Genomic DNA, 14,470 nt, shown 5'->3' with positions numbered 1-14,470 from the left:
ATGTGTAAAAGAAAAGATGGTGACTGCGCAAATCCTAAAATTTCCTGATTGGAAGGAGTTTCATGTACATGTGGATGCTTCTTGCATTGCACTGGGTGCAGTACTAACATAGGAAAGTGAAGGTGAAATGGACCATCCTATAGCCTTTGCAAGTAGGAAGATACCACGAGCTGAAAAAAATTATTCAAAGACAAAGCACGAAGGATTGGCCATGGTCTATGTGCTGCAAAAATTCAAGCATTATCTATTAGGAGGACATTTCAAGATGTACACAGATCATTATGCCTTAGAGTACTGGTCAACAAGCCTGTGTTGGGGGGGGATATTTGCATATGGTTGCTATTATTTCAGGAATATGATTTTGAAGTTATTGTGAATCCTAGTCAGTTGAACGTCGGTCTAGACCATCTATCAAGGATTGAAACAGGCGAAGAACCTAGTAATTTGGAGGAAGGGTTTCTAGATGCGTAGCTCTTTATGGTACGTGTAGCAGATGACCATTTTGTTGACATTATTCAATTCTTAACTACAGGGATGGCACCTGAAGGATATACAACTCAACAAAAGAAAGAACTAGTAGTTCGTGCAACAGATTTTTCAGTCATTGTGGGACATTTGTACAAAATGGGGGTAGATGAAATATTGTGGAGATATGTTCCAGAATTTGAACATGATAGCATTCTCGTTGAAGCTCATGGGAGCTGCGAGAGGCCATTATGCAGGGAAAGAAACCGTGCAAAAGATTTTACGCGCAGGATTATGGTGGCCAACAATGCACAAGGATTCCAAAGCATACTGTAAGGCATGCGATGCATGTAAAAAAACTGGCAAATCATTGTGGAGGGATGAACTAACGCTACATCCCTAGTTATCTTTACAGGAATCTGAGAAGTGGGTGGTCAATTTTATTGGGCCAATTCATCACCCTGGAAAGAAAACAGGCGCGCGCTACATTATCATTGCCACAGAATATTTAACCAAATGGGCAGAAGCATAGCTAGTGAAGGATTGTACAGCGGCTATTGTGGCAAAGTTTTTATTTGAACATGTCTAAACATGGTTTGGATGCCCGAAAGTATTAATGAGTGATAGGGGAATGCAATTTTTGAATGAAACGATTAGTGCAATGACAGATGAATTTTAGATCTACCATCATAAGAGCACACCATATCACTAGCAGGCAAATGGGATAGTCGAAGATTTTAACAAAATTTTCGAGAACACGTTGACAAAGGTGTGTAACATTCAACAGAATGACTGGGATGTGCACATACCTATAGTATTATGGGCCTACAGGACAACCTATAAGAAGTTGACAAGGAAAAGACCATTCAGATTGGTCTATGGGTTCGAAGCGGTGATGCATATGGAGTGCATTGTACCTAGTTTGTGCATAGAAGCTTTGACAGATATGGTAGATCATGAGGCCTTGGAGGAACAAATCGCATAGCTAATGGAGCTAGAGGAGGACCGATTTCTAGCGGGATTCCACCAACAAGTACAAAAGAAACATGAAAAATAATGGCATGATTGCCATATCAAGCTTCACACTTTCAAGATAAATGATCTTGTGTTGTTATACGATAACAAGTTCACCAAATTTCCAGGTAAATTCCAGATGCATTGGTTAGGACCGTATATTGTCAAGGAAATTACAAAGGGTGGCACAGTTCAGCTCATGAAGCTGAATGGTGAACCTTTTCCGAGAAAAGTGAATGGGAGCCGACTGAATCTATATACGGGGGATCCTACCCCTGCTCAATGAATATATGAATGCAAGACAGTCCTAGTGCTCCAAGCAATTGAAAGAGAGCATGGGACTAGAAACCACACTGCCCAACTCGGAGGACAAGAAAACAAATAGGCTGCACGAAGATTGACAAGGGTGCAACAGACAGAGTTGCGCTCAGGATGCTACACCATGGAGGAAGGTGTCACGCAGCCCAGCCCAAAAATAGTCGTTGGAGTCACTGTAGCTGATTGGACTGAGAAAATCCCGTTAGGAGGAGCAGGTAGGTGGAAATTAAGGCGAAAATATTTGAAAATATGCCGCCAAAGGTGCATTTATGAAAAAGTTATGGAGGGAACGGTCGGATTTGAATCTGAAAATCGCTATAAGTATGTCTTGTTGGTATGCAAAGAAACACTTTGTTTTCTATGAATTTCTTGCATGCACCGAGAAGATTGGGAGGTTTTGTTCAAGCACCTAGGGCTAGCTCATTATTTTGATACATTGCACCAAGTTTCTTTGGAGAGGATATCTGAGCCTATGAGTTTTGAGGCCGCAGTGTCTGAGGCCCCAGCTCTAGAAGCTGTGGGCATAGAAGCTACACCAACAGTGCCTATGACGCCAAGGTCACCTAGGCCAAAGCAGTCTGCTTCCAAGCCAAAGAAAAAGAATTTGGTCATAGAACTAGTGTGCCACTCGCCTAGAAAGACTCCACAGGAGGTGTGGCAGAAGGGAAAAATGGACAAGCAAAAGAAACCTTTTGTTCCCCTTGATCTAGACAAAGAGGAACTCGCCAGGGGATTGAGGAGTTGGATGCCGAGGACGCTGAACCAATCACTATGCTTCCAACATATGTGCCTCCATGAAGAGGGCAGAAGAAGGTGACCAAAGACCCTGATTCTAGAAAATTTTCAATTGCCACGCCACTACTCCCAGCTGAAGTTGCATTTGAGGGTGCGCTCTTAGCATGCATACCAGCGTTAAATATGGAAGACTGGGACCTCGCCAACCAGGCGAAATTCCCACATTTAGCAACAAATCAGTATATGTCCTACATATATTATGAAGATACAGAGGTCACAAATTTGGAACTGATGAAATGGGTCAGAGGAGTTCAGCTGGTGGGACTATTTCACATGCTATTCATACCCCACTTTCACTGCTCCAACATCAATACTGCGTGTGTGTGCTAGTTGCTGGCATTTGTGCATGATAGGTGTTTATGGATAGGGGATTCTATCCCCATCACGGATATGTTAATCCATCATATTAATAAGCTACCATATAAAGGAGTAGACCTGGAAAAGGAGTTTGCGGCAAAACCAAGGACAAACAACTCGCATACCACATGAATACCGAGTTCAACCTTGTAAAGGGAAAGCCCGGATATTCTATCCACTCCATAACAAACCAGGTGGTATAGTTTGTAGCGTAGATCCTAGCAGGAAATTTAATTTGGAAGTGTCGTGCAGATGAAGTGCCCACGCCAGTTATTTCATTAGCAGTGTAGTGTACGAACGAGGTCCGGTATAACTGGGCCCAGTAGCTCTGTAGAGAATTTTTGGTAAACTATCGCGAGGCACAAGAGAAGAGCCAATCGTTTCACTATTCTTGGCTCTTATTACTAATAGTTTTGGTGGCATGGAGGCTTTCGGAGGAAAGTCAATTCCCTCCGCTAAATGACACCCTCCCAGAGGCAGTGAATTTCACTTTGTTGTGGCAAACAAAAGATGTGGAACAGATTACAAAATCTAAGTTTTTTTGGGCATTCATGGAGATGGACATCCATTTAGCTATAAATCGAAGGCCAAGGTTATCTCCCACCTTGTTTGAGCAGCTAAGGGCCTTTGCAGAATTTAAGGCAGACTTTCACAATGTCTAGATCTGCGTAAGGAGAGACCCTCAAAAGGAATGGAACAACCTTCCTTACTTAGTGGCCGAAACAAATGTACAGGAGGTTGTGGGTGGATGGCTAGCAGAGTGGAGCGAGCCTACCCAGTTGGATGTCTAGACAAGAAAAGCAGGAGAAAGTTCCTCCCCGCAGACCTATTCTACGAAAAATAGGAAAGAAAAAGAGTAGGAATTCGTGCGGGAGAAGGTTGCCCAGCAAAAGAAACTAGCTACTGAAAAGACTATTGCAGAGATAACGTGCACTGAAAAGGAGCGCACATAAAAGGAATGTACAGAAAAGGAGAAAGCATCGGCTTCCCTGCATACCATAGAGCAGGATCTCTCTACACAAGGTGATGATGGGGACGAGGAGGTGTACACCCCCTTTAAATTCCATAAGCGCACCAAAGAGACATTGACAGGTCTGCAAAAGAAGTGGAAATTAGATAAAAATTCATCGGTGGACCCTCCTGTACTCACAGAGGGCGATTTAGATGAGATCGGTGACAAGGTTCGCAATAACACATCCAAGCTATGGTCGTACTTTGAGCAACAGTATATGCAGACATTAGGGAGTGTCCAGAAGGATTTGCGTGAGCTGCAGATCTAGGTTGGTAGGGTCTAGGCGAGCATTGGGCAAATGAGCGCAGTGCAAGAAAGCATGAGTGTCCTAGAAGTGGAATGGACATTGGACCTAAGGATCATTCCTTTACTGGATCCTTACAAGTAGATAAGCAGGAAGACGGTGGCACGCTAGAACATATCAAGGATATGGGACTCAATGTGGCCACACTGCCGCTCCAGGCCATCCATGCATTGCATCAGGGGATCTCAAATGAGTTGCGGATTAGGGAGCAACATGTCCCTGCAACCCTTAGTGAATGTAAAGTTAACAACAAACAGATGTACGAAGATAAGACACATGCGCTAAAGGAGAAAGAGGAAATACAATTGCAAAGCACAAACCTAGAGTCAGTAATTGAACAAGCCTACAAAATAGTTCCAGAATTACATATCCTAGACGATGCACAGGCTAAGACAAAAGTTTGGAAATTAGCCGCGGCGATGCATGATGACAAATATGAGGTTGGGAGAGTCACTTTTGAGTTCTAGATGAATATATTCGAACTCCAGCTCAAGCTTCAACCAACCACACTACTAGAAATTTGGGAACAAGGAGGTGCAACCATAAAAGAATCAATGGGTCAACTAGATGTCACAGTTCATGGTGGTGACCAGATATTCAATCAAGAAATGGACCTATGGGATACATTGTAGGAGGATCCTACACTACAACAGTTGAACACAGAGATCAGGGAAGCGCAGCAAAAATATGATGAAATCAGTACGACTGCGCAAACATTGGTGCCAGTCCAGTGCTTCATGCACTTGTAGGAAGGCAAGGTGATTCAGATGCAAATCCAGGAGTTACAAAAAAAAGCAATCCCTACTAAGAGATCGACTTCAGCCTTGGACAGAGGAAGCCATCCAACTTTCACAGAATATTCATGAGAAGTTAAAGGCCATGCAACATACCAAGGACTACACAACTTGCAGTGGAGAGCCAACCAAGGCATTAAGCAAACTCCACCAAAAAGGGAACAACCAGCTGAGTGACTCAAGGGCGAGTCACAATCTTTATGTTGGGGGCCTATTGGGATGGGTTCCCCAAGGGTAGAATTGAATTAATTATGTCATTTTTTGTAAAGAATTTTGTAAAGAATGTAAAGTCTCCACAAAATATGGATGCGGAGTGCATAGCTGGTCAAGAGTCACAGGGGCCTTAGCCCCTTGTTTGGGTAAGTGATAGGCAGTTTTGAAGACTCACCCATGAGCCGGGGGCCATGGTATTGAATTAGAAAAGCTATAAATAGTTGAGTCAAAGTGATTCTTAGAGATAAATGATAACATAGAATGAGTAGTATGAAGGAATGAATGGTGTTGTAAGGGTTTGATAGATAGGAAGGTATGTTCCTATTAGTAGCGAAGGAAAGGCTCCATAGCTAAGTGCGTAGAGGCCTGAAAGAGTCCACAACTAAGTGCATTAACCCCTGCAGCTGAATGTGCAAGGTAGTTGAAGTCTGTAATGGAAAGATCATGATTAATAAAGATTGATTTTTGGTTGGAAATTCTTGCATCTATCTAATTGTTATGTCACTTTCAATGTTGTTTCTGTAATTCATTGTGTTTTCTCTGCATGAATCGAGTTAATTGAACATGTTTATGCTTAACAAGATGTTTGAATGATATTCACAAAGATCTAAATCTATTTTTGGTTAGGTTTGAATAAGGACATAGGTCTGTGCGTTGAAATATCTAGATCTCAGAAACCCTAGAAGACTTGTTCAGTTACGCGAATATAGAAGGCATATGCTATTAGGGCTTGAATAACACAATTGATTGGTCTTGCGAAGAATTGAAGGTATCTAGGGCTGAGTTACAAGTCTTAACTAGATTCAAAAGGTTAGATCTACGTAGAAGCAGATCTAAGGCAATAAAAGACATCACAATAGTCTCTGGATGCAGAAACTTGGTTCTTCCATCCCCCAATATTGTTTTGAGTGAGACCACGGCCTGCGCTACGCAGGTTTCTGTCGAAAGGAACAAAAATGTAGGTTTTTATTGGTTAGCACAACTAACTCTAGACCTGGGTCAGGACCCCTCAAACCAATAGTGACACCATATATAGATTTTTAAATGGAACCTCCATGAACAAGATAAATATGAACCTCTAATAGGGAAACAATAGTGTTATCCTAAGAGAGGCACACAAGCAAAGAAGAAAAAATTTCTTATCAACTTGAAAATTAGTTTGCAAGATGAACAATAATCATCAAATCATAAACAACACTCATTCAACAATATTCATATCCAAAGTAATGAAATAGTTGATTATATTTAGTATATATTACATCAACATATACCGCAAACATAAAAATAACAGTCTTACTACATCCACAATATATGCATGAAAGAGTGATGGCTCAAGGAGCTTTTGATAATTAATTAAAGATTCCATGTACACTAGTACATAGGTGGAACACTAGCTCCAATAGTGGAACATGAAGCTACAAATTGATTCTCCAAAGATGATTTTCTCCCTTATGCAAAACAAGAGAAGCCAAGGCCAAATATCTAGAAATCCAAGCCCTTTTCATGATTTTTGAGGACCTATATATAACATAAGACAATGACTCTCGAGTTTCCTCATAACTCTTCAGCTTCTATGACCTATGGAGTTCCACATAACCTTTCACAATTTACTTATGACTCTTTGTATATGTGTCTCTTCATATTCCACATGTGCTGCTTGGACTTCATTATATTGGACCTATTATTCACAAAGACAAATTACATATAAGACGGTGGCTACATAAGACAAAACTATAATAGGACATAATATATTTACATAGAAGAAAGAGATAGATCAATAACTTCGATATGGAGTTCATTTGTATTATATGAGTTCCAAGCTATGAGCTTTGTTGTGATGACTTTGAATCGGATAGGAAACTCCATAATGTATCACATATTCATCTCCAATGCGTCTATTAGTATGGATTTTGAGTGAGATTGTACACTATTCCAAAACCATGATAAATTCATATGAACTTTAGATGGCACAATTGCATGCTATATGATAATGTCCTTAGTGATGTCAAAGCCTTCCTGCCCTGTTGCTTGTCCAATTTTCTTAATGTACTACTTTATCTCCCTCATAATCATATTCTTGCCTTTTATTTCTCCAAATGCCCCCATAGAAGGTAATCCATGTTTCTGTATTAGGGACTCCAAACCACTATGAAATCGACCATAAGCAACTATAGTGTTGGTCGCTTGATTTCTGGGATGGGTAGAGTTTTGAATATGAAGCCTCAACTGTACTCTATCCATCTCAACAACATTTTTTTTCCTTCTTGACCAACCACTATGGAACATCTAGGTACTTAACACCCCATTCTCGTATTAGATCAACAACTATATTTGCAACCTTTAGGGGATGCAAGATTTCTTGATCTTTTGTTTGTATTCCAAACAGGGGTGCCACGATCGCATGTAATAGAATCATTTCATTGTATAATTGCTTCATAATGTCCTTCATTGGCCCTAGTTATTCAAGTATATCTGCCTTGAATTCTTTTGTGTTGAGACGACTAGAATTCATTTGTTAATTCTATGTGCCGAGGTAATCTATTTATCACTTTGTTGAAACCAATTCCTTCCTCATCATTGTATTCTTGCTCATAAGATACTTTGAGTTGTCTTATGTTGATGTCACAAAAGAAACATTAGCTTCCATAACTTCTCAAAGGTTTCTTCGAGTGTTAATAGCTATTACCTTCTTAGTGGATACAAAGAATGGATGTTCAGGATCATTCTAGAAGTACCTTTTTCTTTCTTGCATTATAATTGATGAGCCTCATCATTAGGTAATTATATGGGCCTTAATTCACCTCCTAGCTTAATCAAACCAACTTTTCTCACAACTTATTACATGTTTTTTATTATATTTTGTTTATGAGATGAGTTAGAGTTGGATATTATGCCTAGTGGACTAATATGTATTAAATGTAGGATTGAAGGAGAAAGTCAAGGAATTTTGGCAAAGACTAAGGTTAAAACTTGAATGAGACAAGGAAGAGGGATCGTAGGAGGTAAATCCTCCTCATTTACTTCTCCCCCATTTGAATATTCCTCCATTTATCACACCAACTCGGAGTGCAAGAAGCCAAGTCATGAGGATTAGAAGGCGGTCGAGCAAGTGAGAGACAAAGAGCTAGTTTATCTCGAGTTTGGGAGTCAAGCCTCCCTAATTTTAAGGAAGTCATTGGGGAATTCAATTGTATAAGAATAGAGGCCTAGAGCCTCATTAGGATTGGAATTTTGGTTGTAAAAATCTAAGTTATTTTCGAGCTCCAAACTTGTGGGGGTTTTATTGATGTAATTTTCTATTTTGGTAATAAGAATGAGTTTTGTTTTGAGCCAGCACTGAGTTAACTCAGAGGGCTGAAGCTCTTGGGTTAGGGCCCAACCCTAGTGTTTGGTCTAAAATGCGGATGCAAATTAGAACTTAATTTAATGTCAACCCGGGTAGGTAAACTTAGAAGTGCCTATCTAAAATACATAGATCTATAAAGATTCCTAATTTGTCCAAGATCTTAAAGTCCCCTTACAAGAACAGATTCATTAAGATATCTTTCAATAACTAATCAAACCTAGACCTAACAATTATTTGAGATCTATGATTCTCTTACAAGAACATATTCTACAAGATCTCTTCCAACATTAGAACATCTAGTAAGAAATTAAAAGCTGAAATGAAATAAACCTAGATCTAATAATTGTATGAGATCTTACGGTTCTCTTACAAGAACACTTTCAAATAAGATTCTTCCAATATTAGAACATTTAACAAAACTTGAAAGTTGAAATCAAGCAAAAACATAAAATAAATTATACCTAAAATAAGCAAATAAGCATGCAAGTGAGGCCATGGGGGGCCTCCATAACTCCACAAGCACACCACTTCAATGGAGACTCAAATCTAGAAGCAAAATTGAAGTATGATCCTTTATTCCAAAATCTCCATTACAAAAACTTCAAGATTCTAAGATTTACAAAAACTTCAACATTACAAAACTTCAACAATCTAAGATTACAAATGGAGGAGATTGTACTCCTATTTATACAATGGGATGAATAACAAACTCATAATGATCATCCACTAATCTCTCATTTAGTTCCATACATCTCTCAACCATCTAGACACATAACCCCCTTTTGTCCTTGATCTTTTCCATGAGGTTTATCTCTTCAAATTCGAATTTGATCCTTCAAGGCCACATAAAGGTGTCTTGGAAGCTTTCTTGGCACCTACACATGTCCCAAAAACAACCCACTTTCCATATATAAAGTAAAATATATTATTTTCTAATGTTTAATCAAGAATTTCTCTCAAAAATGCTTAAAAATAAATAATATTTGGAAAATATAAATGAGACCCATTAATGGTGAATAATAGGGAAAATGGAGTGACAAGGTAGTGAATAGTGAGTGATATAATGGAAGCATAGGTGAAAAATGTATGGTAATGAGTGATATTTGCATGACATTTTGAAACCCCAACATACTCCCCAACTGAAGCTCTTGCATGTCCTCATGCAAGCTACTACAATGACTTATTTGATTGATTTCTTAGATGAGCTTCCTTTTACAAGATGTTCGGTTCTTGTGTAACAAACATCTTTCAATCATGGACATCCTTTTAACTTTGCACATCTTTGGATAACTTTATTTTTTCAAAGCATTTATATATTTTAATGATTGGTTCTTACGTTACAATCATCATTTACTTTGTTAAGATCTCTTTTTAATGATTGGTTCTTGTGTTTACAATCATTATTTACTTTATTGAGATCAATCATTTTAAGAAGTCATTTAATATTCTCATCATTTGTAGTAGTTTTTATTGTGGGAAGACTATGTGGGTTATGATGTAATATGAATGAGGTAAAAAAATGAAGTGTGAAATTCCCCCCTCCCCAACTGATAGTTTTTGGCAATTTTTAATTAGAAAGGGAACAGTGAAATAGTGGAACATTTTCCAAATATCATCATTTTAGCATCTCAAAAGAATTTCAAGATTAAATGTTAGAAAACATTATACCTTACTTACCTACAGAAGTGGATGAATCATGCATGTTCAGCTGCTACAATTATGTTCTGAGGCAAGTTGTGGATGAAAGATGGATCTGTATTGTCGTATCTGCTGCTGGATAGTCTGATGAATCTGATGAGTCTACTGAATATGGCTGAAAATGTATAAGGCTTGGAAGGTATACAAAATATAGAAGTTACATTTTCCTCCCCCCAACCTTATTTATTGACTTGTCCTCAAGTCATGACAAACTGAAAAACAATGAAAGGACATCTGCTTCATCTGCTACAAAATATGGGTCTTCAAGTCTTCAACACTCGATGGCATAAATCTTACTATGTGATTAAATGTGTTGGTGTCGAACATAATAAGAAGTTGTTGACTTAGTGGCCATTAATGAATAACACTAGCCAACACGAGAGCTCCTACCATTGATTCCAATGGGAGTCAAGATGCCTAACACATCTTTGTAGGTACGAATAAGTTTGTTGTGGTTGAGTCACCTACAAGATCCAATGAACAAGGGATATTAATGTACTCCCATTGTTCATTGGCAAGAGTACTTGCCATTAAGGCATGCAAGCCTCTAGGTGTTTTTAGAAAGATAATTAGACTCTAGGACTTTGACTCAATGATATACATAGAAGCAGTGTTTTATTGGTGGAAATGAAAGGGAATTGTAATGACATGGGGAATGACAATAAGCTTGTAAGGAATGGATGTAAGAAAATGCATGGTGTATGAATAATAACTCTTGCTGTGAAAAATGAAAATGGAAATGTCATGCCTTATGGATTTACAATTGGTGGAATTCAAAATCTGTTTCAAAAAGGGAGGTGCAAGTTAGTGGTTGTGGAGTTGAATTTGTCTTTAGAATTTTTCATGAATGTAGTCTTTGGAAGACCAATTGTCGTCACAATTTAATCTCCTTATGATCACTTGATTATCCTGTAACCTGTAAAAAAAACTTGGTACAAAGAAAACACAAGTGTGCTCTAGAGGAAATGGCCAGTTCCTTCATGATTCTTACGCCAAAATTTCATACCAAATAAAACATATTAAGGACAATCAAAGTGTTGAAATTGACTTAATCATGATATTAAAATCAATCCATTCTTAAAAATAACCATGAAAAGTAATACTCCCTGTTTGTCAGATGAAATATGCTCGGCAAAAAGATTGGCATTAGAAAGATCTGTTGTGTTCTGCATATTAGTATGTGATATAAAAGCATTCAACATGAATATGTTATGAGTTTAATGCCAACTTGAAGCTATCGAAACAAGATAATCATCATCTATAGAATCCTCCAAATGTTTGATAAATCGATCCTCAAAATTTGTTTCCAAGTGTTCCATTATTTATTTTCAAACCTGCATGAAAAAAAAAAAAAATTACTTTTGCACTTGTACCAACTCTTGCACTTTCAATCAGTTCCTGTAATTTTCATGATTCTCTCAATTTGCATATCACCAAAGTTTTGTTTTATAAATTTCCAATATCCTTCATATGCCAATGTTCACTTTTTAAATCCTTCAAGACAACAATTGTCACAAAACACAACAATTTTTTTATTTCTATTATTTTTTTTGTTTGTTTGTATTTTTTTATTATTATTTTTTAAACTTGATAACAAACTTAATATAGCAATAACAATCATATGTAATATAAAACAATATATCAAACATAACAATCATCACAAAAAAATTTACAACTATATTAATATAATTATAACATATTAATATATTAATATAATTAATATATTAATATGTTAATACAATCATAACATATATTAATACAAATCAAACATTAACTAAATATATAAATAAAAAAAATAAAAAAAAAATAAATACTATATATAACAATAAATACAAAACAAATTTAAACTAAAAATGGAAAACCAAACGTAAACCAAAACGCAAAATGGCATATGGAGGGTTGATGGCGTATGAATTGGAATTCATCATTTTCTGTAGCCTAGGGATGGAGAATATTTATTAACCGGAGTCATGAGGAAGACAACATTTACACGTTTTCACTCGGGTGCCACTTAATGCTGCATCGAACACTTGGCTTTGGTGCAAAATTTATTGGTTGGTCGCTCAAGACTCAATCCAAAGCTTGCCTTAAGTCACTTCTAGTAATAAGTTTGTTGTTGCGCCAAAATGTTTGGTTAGGAATCGTTGAATTGTCCATGATAAGCAAGCTCAAATGGCTGATTTCCGTTCTTCTTGAACAGGTATAATTCAGGAGTGCAAACAGCTCCATAAGCCCGTGCAACTTCTTGCGTCTCCTCATATAGATATGGGAACATATACTCAAACGTCCTAGCGTCTTTAGCCATGAAATCTGGACCATCATGCGGGTGTGTGACAGCAGAATTAGAAGAGATTGTTGCAATTGCAAGCCCCTTTGGCATGTAATCATTTGTAAGCTTGACAATTTCCTTCTTCAAATGCACAACAAATGGGCAATGATTGCAGATGAACGTCACCAGCAGTGCGGGATATCCTTCAAAGTCAACCAACTTCCAAACCTTGCCAGTGAGAGGTTCCGGTAGCTCAAAATCAGGGGCTACGGATCCGAGAGGCATGGCCTGCATTTTGTTGGTGTGGTTGAAGCGGTTTAGGGTTTTTGAAGCGGAGTCAGTATGGATGGAGATAGTCCACAAAGGGGGAGTCGCCGCATCTCAAGCAGTGTGGTTAGCGACCGGTCATATTACCGTGACGAGGTTGGATGACTCTTGCAAGAATTGCAAGCGTCCTGGGCATTTTGCTCGTGCTTGCCCAAACGCGGTTGTTTGCAACAACTGTGGGCTTCCTGGGCATATTGCTGTGGAATGCACCATAAATTCATTGTGTTGGAATTGCAGGGAGCCTGGTCATGTTGCGAGTCAATGTTCTAATGATCCCATTTGTCACACATGCAGCAAATCTGGTCACCTCTCCAGGGATTGTACGGCTCCAGAGCTTCCCCCTGGAGACATTAGGCTTTGCAACAATTGTTACAAACAAGGACATATAGCTGCCGAGTGTACGAATGAGAAGGCATGCAACAACTCTCGCAAGACTGAGCATCTTGCTCGTGACTGCACCAACAACCCAGTTTGTAATTTGTGCAATATATCTGGTCATGTGACCAGGGAGTGCCCCAAGGCTCGCATTTTGGATGGTAATAGGGGTGGAATATTTATTGACGTTAGGCGTGGAAGATTTAATGACATAATTTGTAGGACATGCAACGAGCCAGGGCATACCAGTAGGGAGTGCACTGGAATTCTCATCTGCCACAACTGTGGTGGTCGTGGACATGTTGCATACGAATGCCCCTCTGGTCGTGTGATGCTGCGAGACATGCACAGGCATTGATGCTGTAGTTTCTACCCCACTCTGATTTTGACAAATCTATTATGAATTTAGAAGTTCTTTTTTTTTTAGTAGTTAGATCAGTAGACTTGTCGTATCAGTTATTATACAGTTTTTATTATTATGTGGAAAAAAAAATTATTTTTGATTTTTTTTAAATAAAAATCTAAAAATTTAAGATGATTTTTCGCTCATGCAGATCAATTTTCCAGCAAAAGTATTTTTATTGGAATAAATCAATAGATTTTCTGATCTTCCTGATCGCACGAAGCACAGGAAGAGAGCATACTAATCTCTTGATTTATTTTTATTTATGCAGGTTAGCATGGATGGATAAAACACAATTAATATATGCGACAAAACCTTGCATTATCTATACTATTTCTGCAATGTCGCGGGGGCATTTAGACTCTCGGAAGACAAATATTTCCGATAATCAGGGTCTTGGCTCACCCGTGATACAGAAACAAGACATAGAAATGCAAAGATGAAGCAACTCTTTTTATTCATGACGATATTTTAAAAACAAGACTAAAAGAAAATTCTACAATGAAATTCTACAAGATCTCATTTTATTTTTATTTTTAATCTATTCTACATTAACTTGAAAGATGTTTTATTTTCTAAGTAAAAGCATGCTTCCAGTGAAGCCATCTATGGATTAAAAAGTTTGAACATGCTCACATCAAGATTTAAAAATTCTACGTTATGTTTTACAAGTATGTGAGAATCTTGTCTTAGAGTTGGCTCAAGGTGATTGTCCTTGCTCTCCAAGAAGTACCTGTTCAACATTGTCAAAGCCCTCATCCATAGATGGATTAGTGAGAA

At 38.1% G+C, this 14,470-nt stretch overlaps 2 pseudogenes; one reads left to right on the top strand and one right to left on the bottom strand.

The window, feature by feature from the left end:
* Positions 1-12,302: 12,302 nt before the first annotated feature.
* LOC149153585 (uncharacterized) lies at positions 12,303-12,879 on the bottom strand (annotated as a pseudogene).
* A 43-nt stretch (positions 12,880-12,922) lies between these two features.
* Positions 12,923-13,645, top strand: LOC149153584 (uncharacterized; annotated as a pseudogene).
* Positions 13,646-14,470: the final 825 nt, after the last annotated feature.

The sequence above is a fragment of the Pinus tabuliformis genome, chromosome 9 (assembly GCF_031772625.1).
Source record: "Pinus tabuliformis cultivar Carrire ecotype Pingquan chromosome 9, CPIR1, whole genome shotgun sequence".
Lineage (NCBI taxonomy): Eukaryota > Viridiplantae > Streptophyta > Pinopsida > Pinales > Pinaceae > Pinus > Pinus tabuliformis.
This window is presented reverse-complemented; position numbering and strand designations above follow the sequence as displayed.